Raw genomic sequence first — 25,633 nt, 5'->3', positions numbered from 1 at the left:
TAAAAAATAAAAATACAACATTTATGAAATAAACAAATAAATATAATCCACATGTTTTCAGAAAATTTACTTTTCCCTAAGAGCTTTCACATTCATCTCATTTGATCTTCCCAACAACCCTGCAAGAAAACACGGCATGAATTACAACCTTCATTTTGCAGATAAGGGAGGTGAGGCACAGCAGAATGAACCTGCCAACCAAGGTCATAGAGCAAGAACAAGGAATCTGCCTTAAAGTTCTAGATTCAGGATTAGTCCACTTCTGTCTAAAATAAACACACAAACCACCAAAATGAATGCTCTCAGTTCCAGAATTGAGTGTTGTGGGAAAAAAAGAGAAAAAGAAACAAGAAACAGAAAATCACCCGTGGGGGGAGGCACTATTTTCCTACTCCAGGGTAACCTTGGGCCTTGCTTCAACTCTCTAGCCTCTCTGCTTAGATAAGTAAGGCCATCCAACAGCTGGCCTCCTGCAGCAAAGAGAATATTCTTTGGGGATCCAATAATGTTAGCAGGGACTTGAGATTCCTGACATCTATGCTTATGATACATTGTAAGTCATGTGACCTCCCCCATTTCCCACATCAGTAAATGTAAATGAGAGAGTTGAGGAGAAATGGACTGACATACTTATTCAGGACTTCTGGAACTGTATTTGTAATGAGACCACAACACCACTCTTCTTTAATTTGGGGGCTGAGCTTCAGGCCTTATGAAAAACATACTGGAAGCCATAAACCTTCTCTTTAGAAAAATGTATATGCATTTTAACAAACACTATTGCCTGAAATTCTGGAAGGTTCATAGATTTCCTTATGTCAAATGGAATCTTTAAACTTGAAATGAAGAACAACTGACCTATACTCTGATAATCAGTGAATTGAAGCTAGGACTTCAGCACTAGAAGACAGATATTTAAGCAGGTATATATTAAAAATAGTCAGTTAATTTGGCTCAATTAAAAATCAAGCTAATTCAGTAAGGGAAAATATCTAAAGGTCATTATTAAGTCAAGACAAAAAAAAAATCAACCCAAAAACCAACTGAGTGTTTATTTAAATGTATTTGTGTCTCTAGCAGTAGCTCAGTCCCTTGTTTTCCAAGGCTTAACTCATTTCCTTCCCTTACCACCAGATCATTGTGTACCTTGAACTGAGATGGAATCAAAGGCAGAACAGAGTACAAAGGCAGTACATGTCCCAGAGAGCATGGAATAGAGGAGATTCCATGATAGCAAATGGCTTCACAAATGGTGCTGTCCAGGTTAAAGGTCCGTCAGATTCCTCTCTTTCCTCTCACAATTTAAACTACTCCTGTGTTTAACTTCTCTGCATCAAGAGCAGTAGCTGCTATTTCATTGTGTACCAAAAAGTGTAAACCAAATGCATCTTGGCTCCAAGACCCCCAAAGGTGAGCCCTTATAGGACTCTTCCTAAGCTGCTTGCTTCAACATAACTCTAGGGTATAACAGAATATGTCTTTAAAATTTGCATTTCTCTAATTAGTGAATTTGCACATTAGCTGCCTCCACAGCACCAGCTGCCACTTGTTTCCTGTATGTATGACACCTCGTGACACCACAGAGCCTTCTCTCTGAATCCTCAATTAGAGTGCAAGATTGCATCTTCCTTAGTCTGTATGAGAAATATATACCTTTCCTCATTTTGCTTTCCCTTAAATAAACTTGGAATTGACCCACTTCCATAACGGGAAAAGAAAATATCAGAACTGCTGCTTCCTGACTGCTCTAGTCCAAGATGAGAGGAAGGAGGTAGTACTTATGATACTTTGCATTAAAGGGAGAAATGCTACAATCAGGACTAGCTTAAAAATGGATCATCAGTAGAGGCCATGTCGCTCTTGCTGAAAACTTTGATAAATACAAAGCATATGTTTTGCCTAAAGCCAATGTCACTTTGGCTCACTCTGGTTTTTCTCCCCAAATGCAAGAAAATGTGATTATTCTGCAAATAAGGTAAAAACTATTGAGATAATGCCTACGTATATCATGACAAAGTGATGAGTGATGATGTATTCCTCATTCTTGACTCTCTTGGTCTCCAGAAAGACATTTCAAATAAAGATCTAAGGTTATAAACAATACGTGTTCTGCTGGATTGCATTTTACTCAGCTAAGCACAGGCCTTTGGATAAAAAGGAGCAAGCATTGGGGGCAAAGTCCAATGGCTGTGAAATTAAATCCAAATAAGGAAACTATCCTATGGAAGCACCATCTTCTCTTCCCCCACTAGGAACAATCAGTGACCTCATGAATATTAGCAGTGGCAGAGACCTAAGATGTTATTTGTACATTATTTAATATTATAGTTCTCATATACTGGAAACAGAGTTGGAGAGAAGTGTCTTGGTAAAAGTTTAACACTATGTAAGAGGCTAAACCTTATTTTTTTTAAGTTAGTTATTTGTTTTGAGAGAGAGAGTATGGGGAGAGGGGGATCAGAGAGAGGGAGAGAGAGAATTCCAAGCAGACTTTGCAAGCAGCCTGATGCAGGGCTCCATCCCACGAACTGTGAGATCATGACCTGAGCCGAAATCAAGAGTCAGATGCTTAACCAACTGAGCCACCCAGGCACCCCAAGAAGTAAACCTAACTTAAGCATCACCCATCCTTCATTCAGCAAGTGTGGAATGTTTAACACATACTTGGAATGTGTAACATACACTCAGTACTATGCTGGATGTTGTAGTTGTAGAAATAAAATAGAGGACTTCTCCTCAAAGAGTCTAGTCTAAAGGAGGAGATAAAATTGTAAACAAAATCAACAAAAGCTATTGAGATTCCTACTATCAATTTCCATTTTATAAATTAGAAAATTGGGATTTTGAGTGGTCACACAGCTAGTGAGTGAAACACCCAGATCTGTCTAAGTTCAGAATCCATGTTCTGTACCTATTCTTTGAAGTGTAGGATTTTCCAGAAAACATGTTTGAGTATGGAGGTGGGTGGTAGGAGGAAGAAATCACAGTTATATGTATATGCTTCATAATCTCCCTCTAGTGAGCCATCCAACAACCCTTACTAGAAAATAAATACCAGAGGCAAGCATTTGCCCACAAATGCTGACCTCTGACCAGAAACATTTTGCAGAGGTACAAATAAAATCGTATTAGTCAATGCTCATTACCTTGAGCAAGATTGTGTGCATGTGTGTGTGACAGGTTTCTATTGATCCTTCTAGGCTATAAACAGCTAGAGAACCCATCTGTCAAGAGCTTTCTAAAAGCCTGCTCTATTTCATCTCACCTAGCTTCTCACCCTAAGAAATATAAACTTGACAGAAGCAAACAAGAGCCGTTAGCAGCAGAGCCTGTCCCGTTAATGATGTTGGCTATGCTGCATTCTGGAATGGTCAGAACCATGCTGCAGTTTGGACTGATATTGTAGAAAGGACTCAGTGAGTAGAAAGGTCAGTGAGTAAAGAGATGTCATCTCTATGATAAGGTGGGGAGAAGGTGACTGGATAAGCAAATGATGGGATCCAGGATGGGATGGATTCATATTAAGCATAGTTCTTGCCCCTGTGGAATAGTCCAATTTATATTTTCTAAGAAGGAAACTATTCATAATCAAAGAGGGGAATCCAAAATCAGCCAAAAGCACACAGAGGAAATAGTCAAACTGATGTGTTAACCGTCTATGATATCTTTCTCAACAGGAAAACTGACTAACATCTTTCAGTGTTCTTTTTTAGATAGAAGCTCCACCAGTATGTAGTTTCACTTAATAGCAACAACTGCAATAATGATAAATAGGATTTTAAAAAATTATTAATGCTTGTTGTAAAAACTACCCATTTCAGACTTCACAATGTGTGGTTTTCTTAATCCCATTTCACAGATTGAAAAGGGCATCAAAAACTTGAAATTACTTGCTCGGTAAGTGAGAACTAATTAGTGTCTGACTGCTGGAATCCACATCAGGTCCATCTGGCTCCAAAGCCACATTTTTCTATTATGCATTAATTCCCCAAGGTTGCCACAACAAAGTATTAGAAACTGGGAGGCCAAAAACAACAGAAGTATATTCTCTCACAGTTACTTTTAGAAGCTAAAAGTCAAGGAGTTGGCAAGATCATGCCCTCTTTGAAGACTCTAAGGAAGGATCCTTCTTTGCCTCTTCCTAGAAGCTTCTAAAAGTTGCCAACAATCATGGCTTGTAAGAATAGCAGCCATTGGTTTTAGGATCTTCTCTAAGGCAATATGACTTCATCTTATTCAACCAATTATATCTGCAAAGATCTTATTTCCAAATAAGATCACATTCTGAGGTGCTAACAGATGTAAATTTTGAAGAAGAAAGTATTCAACCCAGCACACAGGGAAATTAGGCAAAATAAATAAAAAGCTAAAAGGTATCCACATTGAAAAGGAAAAATGCTATATTTGCAAATGACATGACTATGTTTTTAGAAAATTCTAAGAAACTCACAGAGACTCTATGAAGTAATAAAAACAATTCAGAAATGTTGAAGGATATAAGATCAATATATAAATATCAAGGAACCAGTCCAAAAATAGAATAAAAAGTTTCCTTCTTAAAAACATCCAAAAAATAACATATTTAGGGATATATTTAACAAAATATGTAGAAGACTTGTATACTTAAACTTTAAAGTATTATTTAAATTAATTTAAAAAGATATAAATGAAAAACATGTATGTTGATAAACTGAGGGACTTAATATTGTTAAGACAGCAATAAGCTTCATATATATCTGCAGATTCAACACAATCCCTACCAAAATACCAGCTAACTTTATTTATTTATTGTTATTGCTTGCAAAAATTGACAGTCTTTTTCCCACCGAGTGAACCAAAGACTTTATTTTTTAGAAGCAGGTAACAGCAAAGTTACTATGTAGTATCCATATTCATTGCAAAAATAATTACTGGAACTTTCAAAACATCAAATGAATAAACTGAATCAATGATTATGACTATAATTTTCAGCCAATATACAGATTTTTGTTCAAGGTCTAGGCTTGATTTCTGCATAGTATTATACATGTGCATTCCCTATGAAAATGGGGACTCTTGAAAGTTCTGCTCAGCTTTGTCTTGATCTCAAAGATGACACAGTAGCTAACTGAGAACTCTGGTTTTCTGATTGGGTTCCAGAAATCATGGCTTCTGGTGTTACACAACAAACTGCATTTCTTTCTTTTTTAAAAAAATATAATATTATACACACACATTTATAGTGTAGTCTTTTTACTTTTTTATTTAAAATTTTTTTAATGTTTATTCATTTTCTGAGAAAAAGAGAGAAAGAGTGAGTGCATGTGTGCATGCAAACAGGGGAGGGGCGGAGAAGGAGGGGAGACACAAGAATTAGAAGCAGGCCCCAGGCTCAGAGCCATCAGCACAGAGCCCGATGTGGGGCTTGAGCTCACAAACTGTGAGACTATGACCTGAGCCAAAGTCAGACACTTAACTGACTGAGACGACCAGGTGCCTGTCTTTTTACTTTTTTAATGTTCATTTCTGAGAGAGAGAGAGAACTCAAAAGCAGGGAGGAGCAGAGAGAAAGGGGAACAGAGGATCCCAAGAAGATTCCCTGCTGAAAACAGAGAACCTATGTGGGGCTCGAACTCAAGAACTGCAAGATCATGACCTCAGCCGAAGTTGGATGTTTAATCAACTGAGCCACCCATGCGCCCCAATAAATTGTATTTCGAAAAAATAAAATCATAATTTAGATTCCTTTGAAGCAGTCAATTCCCAAACTTTCCAGCACTATGGTACCCAGATGTGCTCAAACTATGCTTTCCTTTGTCTTTCTAAACAAACCACTGGGAACCCAAACAGGGTCCCACTTTAAGAGATCCATTATAGAAGCTTTTAAGAACCACACTAAATCCAAGTAGAGACAGTGGATAAAATTATCCATTGTATTTTCTGTTAATCACAACTACAACAACAAAGCGAGAGTGCCCTGGCAAATGAGAAAATGATAGCAGTCATATGGTTAAGAAAAATGGTTCTATAAATCCCTCCTTTCATAATTATGTTCCAAGGTGCTTAAGACCAAAAGAAAGTCATAAAAAATGGCTGATACAAATGATTCCTGTAAAAGACAAAAGCTTTTCATAGAAAGTGGCTGAGGATCTGGTATAAAGAACTAAGGGAAGGCAGGTCCATGATCAGATTCAGCCCTGCATTTCTAATGTATTTATGACCTCATGGGTGTGTCTGGTGGGTGTGATAGCTCGTCCTTGTATTTAAAAAAGAATTAAAAACTTAAAGTGAATTTGTGTGCTAATGAAAAGACCTGCAGTTACAGACTCTGAGAGCCAAATCCTTAGTTTATAAAGCAAGATTTTTGTTATCAGACATGGGAACAGATGAACATGAAGGTAAACACTAAAGGTTGGGTCAGCTGTATGCAGGCCAAAGCAGTCTCAAAAATAAAGCAATCTGTGCCCTGGTCCTAAGAGACTGGCCCTCAGAAAGGGCCACAGAGGCAAGAAAAGAAACCAGCCAATGGAAAATCACCAGAAGATATTCAGATGGGGCAATGGTTACAGATAGATGGCATGACTTGGGGTCACAGTAGAAGGGAAACCCTTGAACAAGTACTCAAAGTGAATATCTTGTGCACGACTCCCAAGCAGCAATCTCTAGGGTTTTGGAGGTGTGTACCTTTGTGATATATTTTCCCCAAAAGAAGACACAAAGGCGAAGCCCCTGGAGAGATGAGACCATCAAGATGGAACCCCCAACAGGGACCAGACAGGGTGAGAGTCAGAGTACTTCCTGTAGCATGAAGCTCCCCCCAGGGCTGGCAGAATCCTACAAATGCTCACAGCTTCTCAGGAGAGCTTTGCAGTTGGGACAGTGATGGTCCACCTCCCACAGGGCGCCCACACAGAAAGGGAGGATCCCACATGAGAGCCAGGTGAGGTCTCCGGTCTTATGAGACAGCTGAGCCACAAATCATCTTGTTGCAGGAAGGACAGCACATCTGGACTAGGCGGTGGAGAAAGGAGACTGGCTGCAGGTAAACTGTCTGCACAGCAATTGCACTGGTGCCGGGGACTGGCACCGGCTGGGTGTAGTACATAGGTGGATACATGCCCTTCCCATTGGGCCCCACATGAGCCTGCTGGCCAGCCCCAGCAGGGGTGCAGGAGGCATGGGAAAGTAACTGTTGACTGCCAGCATCTCTTCATAGGATGGGGTCATGGTTGGCACCAAGAAAAGCCAGCAGCCTCCTGGTAGGATCCTGGAACAGACATTGTACCCACTGGGCTGCCAGTGGAGCTGGCAAGCTGATTCTCAACCTCATATCAAAATGCAAGAAACATACTTATAAGATATTATGCTAAGTGAAATATGTCAGACTGAGAAAGACAAATCCCACATGGATTTCACTCCTAAGTGGAATCTAAAAACAGTGACAACAACAAATGAATAAACAAACCAAAAGCAGAATCAGACCTGTAAGTACAGAGAACAAACCAATAGTTGCGGGAGGGGATGGGGTTGAGAGTTTGGGGAAAATTGCTGAAGCAGAGAGGGAGATACGGATTTCCACTAATGGAATGACTATGTCAGAGAATAAAGGATACAGCATAAGGAATACAGTCAATGCTACTGTGATAACGATGCATTGGGACACATGGCAACTACACTTGCAGCAAGCACAGACCCATGTTGAACGTGTTAAATCACTATGTTAGATACCTGAAACTAATGTAACTTTGTGTGTCAACTCAAATAAAAAAGAAATCAAGGGACCTAGAAAGTCAAAAACATCTTAAAAAAAAAAAAAAAGTTGTGGAGGTTTTAATTACCTGATTTTGAAATACGCTAAAAAAGCTATAGTCATCGATTCAGTGTGGTATTGGCCTAAGGACGGATATAAGTATTTTCTATCCCAGTATTATCTATTATCCTTGTTATCATAGTTATCTCAGTGATATGTTTTATCTTACTGATATATGAAGCTACACATGTCGGTGGGATAGAAATGCAAGTCCAGAAATAAACTGTTACATTTATGGTCAACTGATTTTTATGTTTATTATTTTTGAGAGAGAGACAGAGCATGAGTGGGGGAGGGGTAGAGAGAAAAGAAGACACAGAATCTGAAGCAGGCTCCAGGCTCTGAGCTGTCAGCACAGAGTCCAACGTGGAGCTCAAACTCAAGAACCACAAGACCATGACCTGAGCCACAGTTGGATGCTTAACAGACTGAGCCATCCAGGTGCCCCTATGGCCAATTGATTTTTAACAAAACTACCAAATTCAATAAGGAGAGAATGGTCTTTTCAACAAGGGGAAGGACAGTGGACCAACGGAATATCCATATGGAAAATAATAAGTTGGACTTCCTCCTATACCATAGACAAAAGTTAACTTGCAATGGATCCAACATGATAAATGTATGAGATAAAACTATAAAACTCTATGAAAAGTCAGCATAAATCCTTGTGACCTTGTGTTAGACAATGTTTTCCTATGTATGACACCAAAAGGACATAAGAGAAAAAAAATTGGGCTTCAAAATGCAAAACTTGGGGCTGAAACAATGCCATCAAGAAAGTGATACACAATCCACAAAAAGAGAGAAAATATTTTCAAATTGCATATCTGATAAGGAATTTAGTAAAAGATATGTAAATAACATTTACAAGTCAATAATAAGCACACAAACTATCCTTTTAAAGGTCTTTTTAAAATTTTTTAATGTTTTTTATTTATTTCTGAGAGAGAGAGAGAGAGAGAGAGAGTGTGAGCAGGGGAGGGTCAGAGAGAGAGGGCGATAATAGAATCTGAAACAGGCTCCAGGCTCTGAGCTGGCTGTCAGCACAGAGTCCAACGCAGGGCTCGAACCCATGAACTGTGAGATCATGAACTGAGCCGAAGCCAGACATTTAACTGTCCGAGCCACTCAGGTGTCCCACAAACTACCCTTTTAAAAAAATGAGCAAAGGATATGAAGACACATTTCACTAGAAGTATGCACAAACTCATGAAAACACCATCAACATTATGGTCATCAGGGAAAGGTAAATCAAAAATGCAGTGAGATACCTCTTCACAACCAGTAGGATGGTTATAATACAAAAGAGACAATGAAAAGTATAGTGAGTAGGGCACCTGGGTGGCTGAGTTAGTTGGGCGTCCAACTTCGGCTCAGGTCATAATCTCATAGTCCATGGGTTCGAGCCCCGCATTGGGCTCTGTGCTGACAGCTCAGAGCTTGGAGCTGATTTCAGATTCTGTGTCTCCCTCTCTTTCTGCCCCTCCCCTGCTCACACTCTGTCTCTCTCAAAAATAAATAAACATTTTAAAAAAAGAAAAGAAAAAGTATAGTGAGGATGTAGAAACATTGGAACTCTCATATGCTGCTTTTGGGAAGTTAATGTTTTGCAACAACTGCTTTGGAAACCCATCTAGTGGTTCCACAGAATGTAAACATGGAGTTACCATATACGACCCAGAAAATCTAGTTCTAAGCATACACCCAAGAGAAATCAAAGCATGGTTTCACATAAAAACTTATATATGAATATTATAGCAGTGCGTGTATAATAGCAAAAACAGGGAAATGGCCCAATTGTTCATCAGCTGACAAATACATACAGAAATCGTGGGATATCTACGCACACAATGGCACACTATTCTACAATAAAATGGTATGAAAGTACTGATAACATAACATGATAAGCAAGGAAGTCATTATGCTAAATAAAAGAAGCCATCCATAAAACACCATGTTAGGTGATTTCATTTATGTGTAATGCCCTGAATAGGCAAATTCATAGAAAGTAGATTAATGGTTTCCGGGGAATGGATTCAAGATTTCTTTTAAGAGTGAAGGAAATTAGGCAAAAGTAGATTGTGATAATGATGTCATTATTTTGTGAATATAATAAAAACCATGATGTACACTTTAAACGGGTGAATGTTATGGGATATAAATTATATCTCAATTAAGCTGTTTAAAAAAACTGTTAGAATAAGAAAGGTTTAATTACACATAATTTTGTAAAAGTTCACAAATTAAAAGCCATGTTTGCCATCTAGACAAACTTAGACAATTCTCCTTTATAGAATCTCTCTCAATCTGTTAAAATAATAAGTCTTATACTCTATGCAGTCCAATGAATATTTCCATTTAATTTCTTTGTTCTGCAGTCATTTTCCTACTTCTTTTTCTGATCAATTTATCTATTTTTCTTAGTATGTGCTATATCGCTCAAATTGGCCTAATTTGCAAATTTCTGATACTATTTACACCATTCTGAGTGAGAGTCAAACTGCTAATTAAATTGGAACTAATACAAGTCTCATGACACCCACTCAGCCCAACAAGGTACATTTATATTTATCAATTCTTTTTGTTGTTAGTCTTTGATCAATTTGCTCTCTGGCATCTCTTTATGAACATGAATTTATTTTTAGAGAATAGGAGGACATAAAATGTCTCTATTGATTCGCACATAAAAAGATAAATAGGCATCTTTTGAACATTTCAAAATTAATTCCTGTGCTATCTCTTGTCCATTCAAGATACATTAGGTTTATTGCATTTAGTGGATAATTTGGATTTGAATATCAATATTTTAGAACTATAGGGTTAGGTAAAGAACTTAAAGTTATAACTATATGTGAAACCCATGCATCATAATTTCAAATTAACTCTTGTTGAGGAATAACAACTTATCTTAATCCTTCATTCCCTCTTCCCTTTTTTTTCTTTCCTCAAAGGGAAATAACTTGTCCATGCCTAAGGGGAGAAGAACATCAGGATGAATTCCGGTCCCACTCTCTACCCCCATCTCTGACTCATATCAAACTGATTAAATCAGTAGGTGGTGATAGTAGTGGAAGGACTTGATTAATTAACACTCTAAACCCCAACATATGGTGCTATGAGATAGGAAATTTGGATAAATAGAAACTGGAACTAAATAGGAGATACAACAACAAAATGTCAGTCTTATAACCTAAAGTGCAGGTTTCCTAATAAAGCAGCATTGGAGGACCCTGGAGTTCCTTCTTCATTGAATTGAGTCAAAGGCAGTACAACTGTAAACATGAAGCTTCTCCACTGATATCTGTGTCTGGTGCAAAGTAGATGGGGGTAGAGATGGCCAACCATGGTAAACAGGCATAGTGAAAATGAAGTTAATCCATCTGAATGCAGGCAGGTCCAAGAGAGAGGAGCAAGATCCAAAAGTCTAATTTCAATCATCAAGAATATAATTCCTCCTTACTAGGAAGGAGGAAATCAATGAACATAGAGAGACCAGAGGTGTCTTCCAACACCGTTTGCTTCTGAGAAGTGACACAAGAACTTCCTACCTCCATCTGCTTCTTTGGGAAAAAGGTTAATCAGAAAGCCCTTCTCCTTTCCCAACAACTGAACAGTCTATTGGACAAGCATTGAACAGCTCTTTGGTCAATGGTATCTACGTCCCATTTCAGTGCCTTAAAAGTCCAAGCAGTTATCAGCCAGTAAACTAAGGAATTTCTCCTCTCTTTCTCTCTTTCCCTCTTCTCTCCCCACCCTGCCTGTCTCAATGTCTCTCTGTCTCATCCTTCAAAACCTTTTTGTGATCCAGTAAACTTGAAGCCTATCCCTTTATCTGAAATCAAGATATTATCTCTCTGATCACTCTGTGTTGTCTGTGTCATTTCGTTTTTAGTTTCTCTCTTTGACACAGTGTCAGCTTTGCACTTTTTATCCAGACCATACATCCAGCTAATCCTCACCATAGGCCAGACCTCTGGAACCTTCTAAACCCAAATCCATATCCTGAGATCCTGCTTATCTAGGGAGAAGAATGAGAAAATGTGTTTATCCAGATTCAAATTCACGTTGATCTAATGTTTATATAGCACCTACCATATTGCAGACACCACATTGTGCCTTCCTTACTCTGTTCAACAGCCCTATGAAAGGAGACCTTTATCTCAACAACACAGATAATATTAAATAATCTGGGGTTTGTCTCATATATCAGTGATATTGTAATTGTTTTACATTTTTACATGTTTAATCCTAACAGTAAATCCATGAGGCATGTGCTATTTTAATCATCATCTTAGTAATGGGGAAACTAAGGCACCAAAAGGTTAAGGTATATCTCAGTATTAGAGCTAGTAAGTGACTGAACTGGGATTTTAATCCAGGAAAGTTTATCCAGATGGGAAAGTTAGGGTAATGAGAATGGACTAACTTCATCAATTTCACAGTTAACAAAGGCTAATGCAAGAATCCAAACCCAAGATTTTCATTATGATCTTTTTTGTATTACACTACTTTTTATAATTGTATTTTCTCAGGGTATTGATGCCAATATCATACCATATAAAAGCCACATAAAGCCTTGCTGAGATAAAAATATAAAGTAAAATCTCACCTATATTCCATATGCTATTTATCGCTAAGTCTGCTTTCTCAGTATTTCACTCATGTAATCACACTTTTCATCTTACAACTACTACATAATTATCAATTGGGCTTATCTTATGCACTATTCAGATCATAATACCCCACTGTTCAAAATCCACTGGTGGTTCCTAAGTGTTTAGAGAAGAAAGTACCAGATATTTTGTACTGCATTCAAGGACTTCATACACTAATGCCTAGAAATCTTTTTAGGCATTAAGAGCTTTGCCCAACCATCTTATCTCATTTCAAAATGTCTCTCTTCTCTAATGACATGTCCAATGCCAGATTTAAGACTTTCCTTATTCACCATGATTTCCAATTAATAGTCATTTTCCATTTGAAGTTATATGGGAACCTCTATTATATGAAACATCTTAGAGGATACTATATATATTATATCGTCTTCATTTTCTTATATCTCATTGTGGTTATTATAGTGTCTTAAATAAGACACTATAAGTGTAGTTTTGTGTGTGTGTGTGTGTGTGTGTGTGTGTTTTCAAAATAAATGCTCACTCATTGATTTAAACTGAATCTAAATGTGTAGCTGGGAATGGTCATTTTGAGGTGCTTAATATACATTACCATTCATTGGATTGTAGAGGATACAAAAAAAATTCCTTTTCTTTAAGAAAACCACCATTTACTNTTATAGTGTCTTAAATAAGACACTATAAGTGTAGTTTTGTGTGTGTGTGTGTGTGTGTGTGTGTGTTTTCAAAATAAATGCTCACTCATTGATTTAAACTGAATCTAAATGTGTAGCTGGGAATGGTCATATATAAGGTGCTTAATATACATTACCATTCATTGGATTGTAGAGGATACAAAAAAAATTCCTTTTCTTTAAGAAAACCACCATTTACTTAGGAATAAGACTACATCGAAAGAAGGAACACTAAGCTACAATGACAAGTTGCCCATGATTAAGATTTAAAGAAGTAGTACAGACATCTTATATTACACAGGACTCAGAATCATATGAATAGGAAGAGTCAGGAAAATGAAACTTAAAAGTGGAATTTGAGGAAACTCTTAAAAAGTAAGATATGGAAGAGCAAAGACTATGACAGAAGTGCCGAGGTGGCTGGAAAATTCATAGCAAATGAATTGTCAACTCATTTGCAACCACGATATGAAGATTCAACATGACAGTAAAATCATAGCTTCCTTCCTCTCAGTCACTCTAGTCTGAAACTAGTCCATGATGACCATTAACTTTATGCCCCATTGACTTTTACAAAATGTCAACCACTTCCTCCAATAATTGTTTCTTCCTAGCCTCTATACCCTTTTGTTAAAAAGTTTCCTTGTGTCCCCTTCTCAAAAGTCAGTTCTCATTACACCTGCTGAAAGATAGTAGGATGTATGATACCACACCCCTGGTATCAAATGATTGGAAGAAGTTTCAAGCCAAGTCAGGCCAGACATACTTCCTCTCCCATGGACTAGTTAGGACTTTTGAGCTGGGACTCCATATAGTGCTGGGTTCTATATAACAATAGATAGACCACAGAAGAGAAAGTAACCCTCCAGAGATAAAGAAAAGAATGAGATCAGCAGGTAAAGAGAAACAGAGATGAGAAACCATGCCATCTCAAAAACACAGAGAGAGTAAGCTTTCTTGTATTTGACTCTAGGCATATGGGAGGCCCTTGATTCTCTTGAAATCTGTGTTATATCCCACAGATACATTCCCTTTTGTTCCCCTAATTTCATAACCACTCCACCATACCAAAGCCTGTAATCCACTCTTTTTACCATCTTCTCATTATACTTTAACCTTCCTTCTCAATTTCCTTTCATTTCCCTTTGGCCCTACTTACATTCCAAGGTCAATCATTAAACAATAAATCCCTTGCATATTTTCTCACCTCCTTACCTCTCTAACTTTGTCATACCTATTTTGTTGAAACTTCAACCCTTGTTAAATCCAATTTCCCAGCTATTCTATGTCTAATACGACGGAGCTAAAAGAAGCTAGACAAAACCTCATAACCATGCTGTCTGAATCTATTTTTACACAGTGACTGCTGACTTCACTTGGGCCTTCATACTGCCCGACAATCTTGCTGCCTTTCTCTGGATCATCTACTCTTACAACATCAATATAATGATTTCATACTTACTATCTCTTCAAAACACCAGGCTTTGTTCTCCTATCCTATCCTCTATCCTCACTCTCAGATAATCTTTCTTCCCACAACCTGAAAAACCATAAACAATTACAAAAGAATTTCCACAAACTCTCATCTCCATGTCTCACACCTATGTACATGTTCTTTCTTCCTTTCAACACAGATGATATTTCTGTAATCCTCTGTGTAGGATGTAGATTTCTTTTGTGTAGTATATTCCATACTTTCTCCACAGTTCAAGATCTCATGGCTTGAGTTGATATATATTTATACAAAATTTTATTTACAACTATTCCTCTGCCCTGAATTACAGACTAACTTCTCTACTCAATAGCACTATTCTAATTTTATTTTTAAAAGTTTCTTTTCACTTTTTTCTCTTACAATCCACAATCTTTTATCAACAATATCTATCAGTTGATAAATAAAAATATAAACAACACCACAGTTCTCCACTTCCCTCTGCTCTGAGCTGACATCATTTCTTGCCTGAAATGCCATAATAGCTTCCTAACTTTCTCTGTTTACACTCTTGCCCTCTGAAACGTATTCTCAGCAGCTTCAAGAATGATCCTTTTAAAGTTTAAGTCAGGTTACAGTAAGATTTGCCTTAAAATCCCCCAGTAGTTCTCCATTATGGTCATAGTAAAAATTCGTGTCTTTCATTGACCTACAAAGTCTTTTGTGACCTAGTCCTTGACCAGTTTTTTTCACTTCATTTCTTACCACTCTCCTTCCTATTTCATCAACTCCAGCCATTCTAACTCTCTTACTATTTTTGAATCACATCAGGCATTCATCTACCCCATGGTCCTAGAATTTCCTTTACTCTGTGCCTAGAATCTCCTTCCTTTAGATACACCTGGATCATCCTTCACATCCTACAAATCTTTGGTTAAATGTTTGGTAGGAAACATTTAGAAACAGAGACTATTTCCTACCAATGCTTCCTGTTAAAATACTTCCTGAATTAGCAGCATGTTGGGCAATCATCCTTATTTTCCTTAGACTATCCTATTTTAGTATTCAGCATCTTACATTTCAGTATTCTCTTAGTTCCAGGCAAACCAGGAGACTTGGCTACCTTAATACTGGTAACCCTTATTCATCCATCATCTATTTTCCCTACTTGCTTTATTTTTCCTTATAGTACATTTAACCTCCTTATGTACCAAATATTTAATTACATATTGTGTTTATTTTCTTTTCCCTTCCATTATTTCACTATAATCTCCCTAAGGGTAGGGATTTTAGTATGCTTTGCTTCCCTTGGTATTTCCTTGGATAGTGTCTATAGTAGGAACTCCTTAAATAATTATTAAATGAATAAATCAATAACTGAATAAGAAAAGAAGCATTTCCCATAATTTTCAGTGTTTGGCTAAGTCAGATTAGTTGAGTTTCTCTTCCTTACAACCCAATGAACTTTAAAACTCTTCCAACTCCTTCTTTGAGACTAGACTTTAAATTTGTTCTTGTGTCTGTGCTATTGATCTGAATTTCTCTGCTTCAAATTTCTGTTTACCTTTGGCTGAGTATGTCTCTGACCACTTCTCTATGCGAGATTTCCCATCACACAACCAAGAGCTAAGAGATCATATGGCAAGGGGTAGATAGAAGAGCTTTACTGAAATGCAGGGGAAAAGAAGCAAAGAGTGGGTGTTCTACTCTAAGATGGCTATATAGTAGACCCCTGAAATCATCTCCCCCCATGGACACACTGAATCTAAAGATATATATGGAACAGCTCCCTCTGAAAGAAAACCAAAAAAATGACTGAGTGACTCCTATACATCAGGCAAATGAGGGGGGAAAATGCCACATCAAAGCTGGAAGAAGAAGCTGAGACACAATCTCTCCATAAACCACATGCCTGGCATTGTGACATACAGTTGGGGAAGAACTCACAAATCCCAGCTTCACCCTGAAGAGTTAAGGGTTTTGACTCAACATCTAGCACCCCAACTTTGAAGACTTTTACTGGAGGGATGGTCTCTCAAACCACCTAGGTCTGAAAGCCAGTAGGGCTTGGCTCCTTGAAACCAACTAGACTATAGAAAACGAAGAAATTGCTCTTAATGGGTTACTCACATACTTTAAAAACTGTTTGCTGAGGGGCCAGCAGCTTTCTATCAATCTGCATCTAAGTACTAACTGAGATCCTCTATTTTGGGACACTGATAGGTTTTGGTTCACCTTCTACAACTGGGAACCACTAAGAACCAAAAGGCTTCTTGGGTAATCACAATGATTTAAGAGACCAAGATCTAGGGCAAAGCTGAACAATTTTAATGAAATGGCATTAAGTGACTTACCTAATAAAGAGTTAAAAGTAATAGTCGTAAATATGCTCCTCAAAGTCAGGAGAAAACTGTACAAACCATGTGAGAATTTCAACAGAGACAGAAAATAGAAGTACCAAACAGAAATCACAAAGCTGAAGAATATAATAACTGAATTGAAAGTTTTAACAGTTCAACATCAGAGTAGATGAAAAAGAAGAAAGAATCCACCAACTCAATCACAGGGCAGTGGAAATCATATAGTAGGAAGAGCAGAAAGAAAAAAAAATTAAAAAGTTACCTAAGAGATTTATGGGATACCATACAATGGATCAATATTTACATAATAGGAAATAGGAGAGTGAGACACATTTTAGGATTATTTTTTTTCTCTTTTTGTGAAACATGTCATTGGACTTTTGATACGGATTGCATTGAACTGTAGATTGCTTTAGGTGGCACGGCCATTTTAACAAAATTAATTCTCCCAAACAATCATTTTTTAAAGTTTATTTTAAATAATTTATTGTAAAGTTAGCTAACATATAGTTTATGCAGTGTGCTCTTGGCTTCAGGAGGAGGTTCCCTTGATTCATCACTTACACAGAACACCCAGTGCTCATCCCAATAAGTGCCCTCCTCGATGCCCATCTCCCATTTCCCCTGCCCTCCTTCCCCCAACCCTCATCAATCCTGTTTGTTCACTGTATTTAAGAGTCTCTTATGGTTTGCCTCACTCTCTGTTTGTAACTATTTGTTTTTTCCTTCTCCTCCCCTATGGTCTTCTGTTAATTTTCTCAAATTCCACGTATGAGTGAAAACATATGATATCTATCTTTCTCTGACTGACTTATTCCAGTTAGCATAATATCTTCCAGTTCCATCCACACTGTGTTTTAAATGGGAAGATTTTGTTCTTCCTCATTGCTGAGTAGTATTCTGTTGTGTATGTGTATACACACACACACACACACACACACACACACACACACACTACATCTTTATCCATTCATCAGTTGATGGACATTTGGGATCTTTCCATAATTTGGCTATTGTTGATATCATTGCTATAAACATTGGGGTACATGTGCCCCCTATCTTGAGAAAGTTTAACAAAGCTGAAGACATCATACTTCCTGATTGCAAAAAAAAAAAAAACTGTATTACAAAGCTATAGTAATCAAAATATTATGGTATTGGCATAAAAACAGACACATAGTTCAGTAGAAAAGAGAAATCAGACATACACCCATGTATATCTGGCTGATTAATATATGATTAAAGAGTCAACTATATATAATGGAAAAATGATATTCTCTTAATAAATCGTGTTAGGAAAACTGAATAGCTACATGCATAACAATGAAATTGGACCCATATCTGATACCATACATAAAAATAAAATCAAAATTGATTAAAGACTTGAATATAACACCTGAAACCCTAAAATTCCTAGAAGAAAATATAAAGGGTAAGCACCTTTGCATTGGTCTTGGCAATGATTTTTTATATATGATATCTCAAACAAAGGCAACAAAACAAATATAAGTAAGTGTGGCTACAATAAAATAAAAAAAAAAAACAACTTCTGCACTGCAAATGAAATCATCAACAAAATGAAAAAGCAACTTATAGAATTGGAGACAATATTTCCAAATCATATATCTGATAAGTCATTAATGTCCAAGATATATAATAACTCTCATAATTCAATAGTAAACAAATAATGGAATTAAAAATTGGGCAGAGGAACTGAATAGACATTCTTCCAAAGACACAGAAATGATCAAGAAGTTTATGAAAAAATGCCCAACCTCCACCAATCATTAGGTAAATGCAGATCAAAACTACAATGAGAGGGGCGCCTGGGTGGCTCAGTCGGTTAAGCATTGGGCTTCGGCTCAGGTCATGATCTCGTGGTTTGAGGATTTGAGCCCAACGTTGGGCTCTGTGCTGATATCTAGCTCAGAGCCTGGAGCCTGTTTCAGATTCTGTATCTCCCTCTCTCTCTCTGACTCTCCCCTGTTCATGCTGTCTCTCTCTCCCTCTCTCAGAAATAAATAAAACATTAAAAAATTTAAAAAAACTACAATGAGATATTGCCTCACACCTGTTAGAATGGATACCATCAAAAAGACGAGATAATATGTATTGAGGAGAAGATGGAGAAAAGGGAATCCTTGTGTAATCTTGGTGGGAATATAAATTGGTACAGCCACTATGGAAAACAGTATGGCTTTTCCTCAAAACATTAAAAATAGAACTACCATATAATCCAACAATTCCACTTCTGAGTATATATCTGAAGGAAAAAAAATCACTATCTTGCATGGTTATCTGTACCCTTATGTTCATTCCAGCATTATTTACAATAGTGAAGAGTGTCCATTGACAGATAAATCAATATCATATCAATTATATAACCTATTTATATTATACCAATTATCTTTCTCTATATTATATTTTCTCTATCATACATATTTTAAATGTATATTATATCATTATGTATTGATATAATATATTAATTATATATTGTGAATATTAGTTTTATGTTATGTATTAATATTATATTGTTAATATATACATTATATATCATATACAAATTCTGTATTATATACAATATATTAAATAGAACAATATTTTATAAATTTATGTTTATGTTTCAACTATAAAAATAAGGGAATCCTGCTAATTTTTAAAACATGAATGAGCCTTGAGGGCACTATGCTAAGTAAAATAAGTCAGACAGAGAAAAACAAGTACTGTATCATCTCACTTATATGTAGAATCTAAAAAAAACAAACACACAAACACATAGATACAGAAATCAGATCGGTGGTTTCCAGAAGTGAGGTGGGGATGGTGGTAGGCTAAGTTAGCAAAACTTATCAAAACTTATAACTTTTCACTTATAAGGTAAATAAGTCCTGGGGATATAATGTACCACATGGTGACTACAGTTAGCAATACTCTATTGTATATTTGAAAGTAAATAAAAGGGTAGATCTTAAAAGTTTTCATGACAAGAAAAAAATTATAACTGTGTGTTGATGGATGTTAATGAAACTTATTTTGATTGTTATTACACAATATATACATATATACAATTATTAGGTACATTTGAAACTAATACACTGTTATATTTCAATCACATCTTTACAAAATTGGAAAGGAGTCCCTAGGTGGCTCAGTTGGTTAAGGTTCAGACTCTTGATTTCCGCTGAGGTCATGATCTCACAGTTGTGATATCAAGCCATGTATCCAGCTCTGTGCTGGGTATGGAGCCTGCTTGAAATTTTCTCTTTCTCTCCCTCTGCCCCTCCCCTGCTCTTTCTCTCTCTTAAAATAAGTAAGTAAATAAATAAGTAAGTAAACAAACAAAACAGGTATGAAGGAGAGGAGGGACTGAATTGTATCATCCCCCGATTCTCATATTGAAGCTTTAACTCACAGTACCTTGGAATATGACTATATTTAGAGATAGGGCCTTTAAAGCAGTAATTAAGGCAAAATAAGGTCATATGAATGGGCTCTGATCCAATATTATTGGTATCTTTTAGGAAGAAGATATTAAGATACAGACACAGAGAGAAGACTAAGTGAAGACACTAAAAAAGGTGGCCATCTGAAAGCTGAGAGAGGACTTAGTAGAACCCAACCAAGCCAACATGTTAATCTTGGACTTCTAACCTCCAGAACTCTGAGAAAGTTAATTTCTATTACTTAAACCACTCCCTCTGTAGTACTTTGTTGAGGCAGCCCTGGCAAAATAATACAGGGACTTAATTAGGAACAGGAAAAGACTTAGGTATATAGTTTATAGTGACAGAAAAATTCAAAGGCCAAATCCCCTCAGTGACATTTGACACCTTGATACACAGGATCTCATCCAGTCTGTGCTGAATATATATACTCAAAGTTCAGTTTAGTTTGTAGGACAAGAGATTTCACATCTGAAGAACTGGCTCAAGTCCTGGTTCTGTTTTCTCACTTTATAACCTCTTTCAGAGCCAGTAATCTATTCTGAGCACCATTTTTTGTTGTTGTTGATTAAATATGAATAGTGAGGTAACACTACCAATTTTCAGGATTGTTGAGAATATCAAATGTGGAACTTAATAAAAAATAACTTTAGCACTATGATTAATAATGATAATACTTTATACTTTTTATAAGTATTAATTATGACTTTATTAATGTTATTTTATAATTGATTTAAATGTCATTTAAAATGAATTTTTATGGCAATGTTTGATTAATAACAACACTGATGTCTTAATGAATAATTTGTTTTGTTTGGAAGCATTTAAATTAGTTGTACTCAGGTATGATGTCTAGTTCCCTACTCAATTAATAATAGAAGAGTGACTTAGATATATTATTTATATACCTAGTAAATTAACTCACCTGCAAATGTGTCTCAATCTGAATTTTGGGGTTAGAAAATCAATATAACAAAATTCTAATAGTCACATATAGCCTGTTCAGTTTTAATTTGATGAAGGCCAATAATTCAATAGTTGTGGGCTTAAACTTCTTTAATGGGCTTATACATTCCACCTTCCTCCAACGTTTTATACAGATGTCCAGTTGTTACTGTATTCATTCCACAGATACAAAAACCTAGAAGCCTAATGAAGAGAAGGATTTAGTCATTTGTGTACCATTGTCCCACTGCTGGACCCTAAATCCTAGTTTTCCTCCCTTACCAGTAAAATAATTCTAAAAATTATCTGATTTGGGATTTTTTTCAAACTGTCTGTCTTTTTCCTTGGGTATTTTATTATATCATTTCCTTTTTGTTTATCTCATCATTCTTGTATTACCCTGAGAGATTCCAATTATTAGCTTCTATTACTATACTTGTACTAAGATGAGGAGAGAGTTTTACTAATACACAAAGAAATGGGAGTGCAGAGTGGGCAAGGAAGAGAAATGTGCCAGATTCCACGTTATGTTCTCCACATGCATTCTGTCATCATACTTCCAAGAGAACCACTGAGTAGTTGGTTCTTTCCCCTACTTGTCCCCTGCCTTCCAGAAAGTAAGATTCAGAGAAGTGAAAAAGTAGTGATGGAACTGAGATTTCAGTCAGATCAAGGTGATTCCTAAATCTGTATCCTGTCTACTACATCAAGCTGCCCCCTCAAGTAAAATGTTACTATGTTGCATCCACCCTAGTTTCTTATGAGCTCCCTTTGGCAGCATAGGAACTCCTTACTAAACCTTTAATTCTTTCCAACTCCACATTCTCTCAAAAGAGATTAGTTATTCTGGAATCCTTGATGCTCCCTTCTCTCTAATCTCCCCTGCTGAGGTCTCTGAAGTTAGTCTCACACATCTGTATGTTTCAACGGGTAAACCTCTTATCTCTTTTGATCTGTAGCATCAGATCCTCAGGGCAAGCTTTGAGGATTCATTCCCCTATTCCCCATGCACTATAAAATAATCATTTATACCGGTTTCTTTCTTCTCTTCTTACCTGTAACCAACCCTTTGCTCTTAATTAAAAAATATATATCGGGAACCTTGGGTTACCTAATCATCTCTGTTATCTCTACATTCCAGTCAATCCTGGAAGCAAAATCATTAATATTCACCTGAGACAAATACATCACTAGTATCTGAGACTCTATTTTTTTATTTTTCCCCATTCGTACATGGGATTCCATCATTGCAAATGAATTTTAAGTTGCTTTATATCTCTTTATCCTAAATGCATCATCCTGTTATCTCCTGCTTCACTCATACCCAACTGAGGTTTTTGTTTTATTTTGTTTTTAAACTGAAAAATAGCAAAAACAATTTTCTAAATAATGACAATGTTTTGATTCTAGAGAGAAATCCCCTCAGTGACTTCAAATTCCAAAGGTATGTTAAGCAACCTTTTGACCTTGATTAACAGTCTAATGTGGAAGACAAATTATTATAGTGGAATTTGGGGAGAGAGAAGAATAGCTATCATAGACAATTTGCCATCAGAACACACTGAGGGAGTAAATAACTTGTCCAGATCATTCTTAAGAGACTTTATAGAAATGATGCTTTAGTATCATCATAAAAGATAAATAAAAAGCAGAAAGGGAATCAGAAACTAAGTCATAAAAAGCTGACTTAGCTCAAATTCATTTGTCCTCTGGCATAAGAAGTCTGTTAGTTGAGGAAAAGTACAAGATTTAAATTCAGTAAACCTGAGATAGAATTCCAACCCATTAATTACTATGTGACCCCGTGAGAAGTTTGACAAATTACTTAATGTGTAAGCCATGATTTTCTCCTTTTTACGAGAAAATATTTTCTATTTTATTGAGCTGGTTTGAAGATTAGTCAGGGAAGTATATATTAAATTTCCAACATACAGTGATGCGCACTCAAAGTTGGGCTCTTCTCCTAAAACCAAATACAAGGAACAGATTCTTTGAAGAAAAAGAAAGACACTGGACATAAGAAATCACTCAGTTCTGAGCTTTTTGTGGACTTATAGTGCAGTGTGATAAGTAGAGCAAGATTTTGGTTACTAATTACATGGACCAAGATTGGGAATCTGGGCTCCTTCATGGCAGAAGTCACTCTGGGCAGGTTGTTCATCCTCTATAAACCCTCAATTTCTTATCTATAAAGTGGGAACCGCAATAAAATTGTCATCAGTATTATCAGGAGAATACATACATGGGAAAGTCACGCAAAAAGAAGCCCTTCCATTTATTTGCAAATATTCTCTCTCTTTTCACCACTTCACTTCATTTTCTTTTTTGTGTGGCTGTAGAAATCAACCCCACTTTATCCAGTCTTCCCTGATGCATTTAAATAAATTCCAAGTAAATGTTTGTTTGGCCTAATGCCTTCTAGCTTTTACCTGCTCACCATTTATGTACAATGCTTCTGTCCATTTGAGCTAACAACTGATTTATTATACGTGCTACTAGTGGATTGACATGTGTTTAGAAGGTCAAGGACTTTGTACACATTTGTTAGGTTTTATAAATCAATATACTAGCTCAGTATCTCAAACAGAAAGACTATACATGTTTGTTTGCTTGTATTTTTGGGACAAAATGAAAATACAATCAGATGTAGTTTTTATTTAAATTTACTCTCAGATTTCATCAATTGTGGCTTGGTAAAATTTGTTCAAAGTAGCTCTGAAGGGGGAAAGTCATGCTCCACTAATTCATTATTTAAATAATGAATTCGAGTCAAATTCTCCAGTTATAATATGGGAATAGTGATACCATGAGGTCTTCAAAGGCAAGGGCTGTGACACATATATTTATGTTGCCATGATCCAGCAGATAATGAACATAGGTAGCACAAAAGGTGAACAAAGAGTTAAAATAATATGTGTTGGATTAATTATATATACCTTGGGATTGTCCCTGAAGAGTAGCAAAAAAAAAAAAATTCTACCCAACATTAATTAAAAGTATATAAGATGTTAGACACTATGCCAAGTATATGTGTATATGGTTCTACATGGTTTTAAGTTGTCTAGTGACTTGCTTAAGGCTGTAGAGTAAATGCCAGGGACAAGATCTAAACCAAAAACTGGCAGGAAAGAAAGTTTACATTTTAATCACAATGCTAAATGGAAAATGCAATAATAGAATCAAATTATGAATGCTCCATAGCAGACTTCTCCCCTGAATTTCAAAATCACATATTTAATCATCTATATATTATTGTCACTTGCAAATCTAAAAAAAAAAAAATCTCAATATATTCAGAAATGAACACTTGCTGATCCTCATATCCATACCAGCTCCTTCTTTGGTATGTGGCCCTCCATTCCCATCTTGTGCAGGCACAGAAGGTGGATTTATCACTTTCCTCTCTCATCCCTTATCCAAAGTATCTGTAACCCCAAAGTGCTGCATCTTCAACATATTTCCTAATTTTAACCACTTCTCATCATCCCAGTCCAGGCTGTCTGCATGCAATCTACTGCTAAAGCCTTCTAATTGGTCTCCTTGCTTCTGCCCTTGCCCCATTATCCTATCAAATTAGAAACTAACACTGCCACTGATTCCATAATAATGGAATAACATGGAGCAGTAAAAAGAATTTTTAAAAAGATCTTTATACCTAGAAAGTAATCTTTAAAATATAGTGTTAAGTTAGAAAAGCAAAGTACAGAAATAAATATACGTAAATATATATAAATATTCTATGAAAAAGGATGGCATGAATATGCGTGTCTGTGTGTGTGTGTGTTTCCTTATATTTGTAAGAAACAACAGAAGTATAAACAAACAAAAATGTTACCCAAATGAAGCAGAATTATCAGCAATGAAAACAAAATTCCTCTAAACATAACTTGTTATATAGTTTTGACTTTGGGCGGGCACCTGGTCACTGTACTCTCCCACGCAAGGTCTGAGCGGGTCAAAGCCACAGTCCCTCAGAAGCGAGTGGTTGGGAAACACAGCACCATTTGAGAAAAAACTCAGGATGGAGGTACCACCTGGCAGCCTGACAGCTTGGTCACAGACAGTATAGAAGCAGGGAGTGGACAGAAGACAAAGGAGAGGTGCTTGAGTCATGGAGAGCACAGAGTTCTGATACTAAAGACTGAGTAGCTGGGTGACACCATATTCACCCCTCCTGCAGACGTGCATACACACCTACATGCAGCTCAGGAATCCACCCCAGTAAGATTAGCAGGAGATGGCACATCTGGTCATTAAACTAAACATTGCCCAACTGGGCCAACAGTGCTCTTGACAAACACAAGTCTCTCCACCTGCTTAGTTTCTGACTCTAAAGTGCTTCATAGCTTTACTTCT

General features: G+C 36.6%; 1 pseudogene; it reads right to left on the bottom strand.

The window, feature by feature from the left end:
* Positions 1 to 6,813: 6,813 nt before the first annotated feature.
* On the bottom strand, positions 6,814 to 7,259 carry LOC144245206 (lipopolysaccharide-induced tumor necrosis factor-alpha factor homolog pseudogene; annotated as a pseudogene).
* Positions 7,260 to 25,633: the final 18,374 nt, after the last annotated feature.

Source organism: Crocuta crocuta, unplaced genomic scaffold, assembly GCF_008692635.1.
Source record: "Crocuta crocuta isolate KB4526 unplaced genomic scaffold, BGI_CrCroc_1.0 scaffold78, whole genome shotgun sequence".
NCBI classification, from domain to species: Eukaryota; Metazoa; Chordata; class Mammalia; order Carnivora; family Hyaenidae; genus Crocuta; species Crocuta crocuta.
Note: the sequence above shows the minus strand (reverse complement) of the source record. Positions and strands in the feature narration are given on the sequence as shown.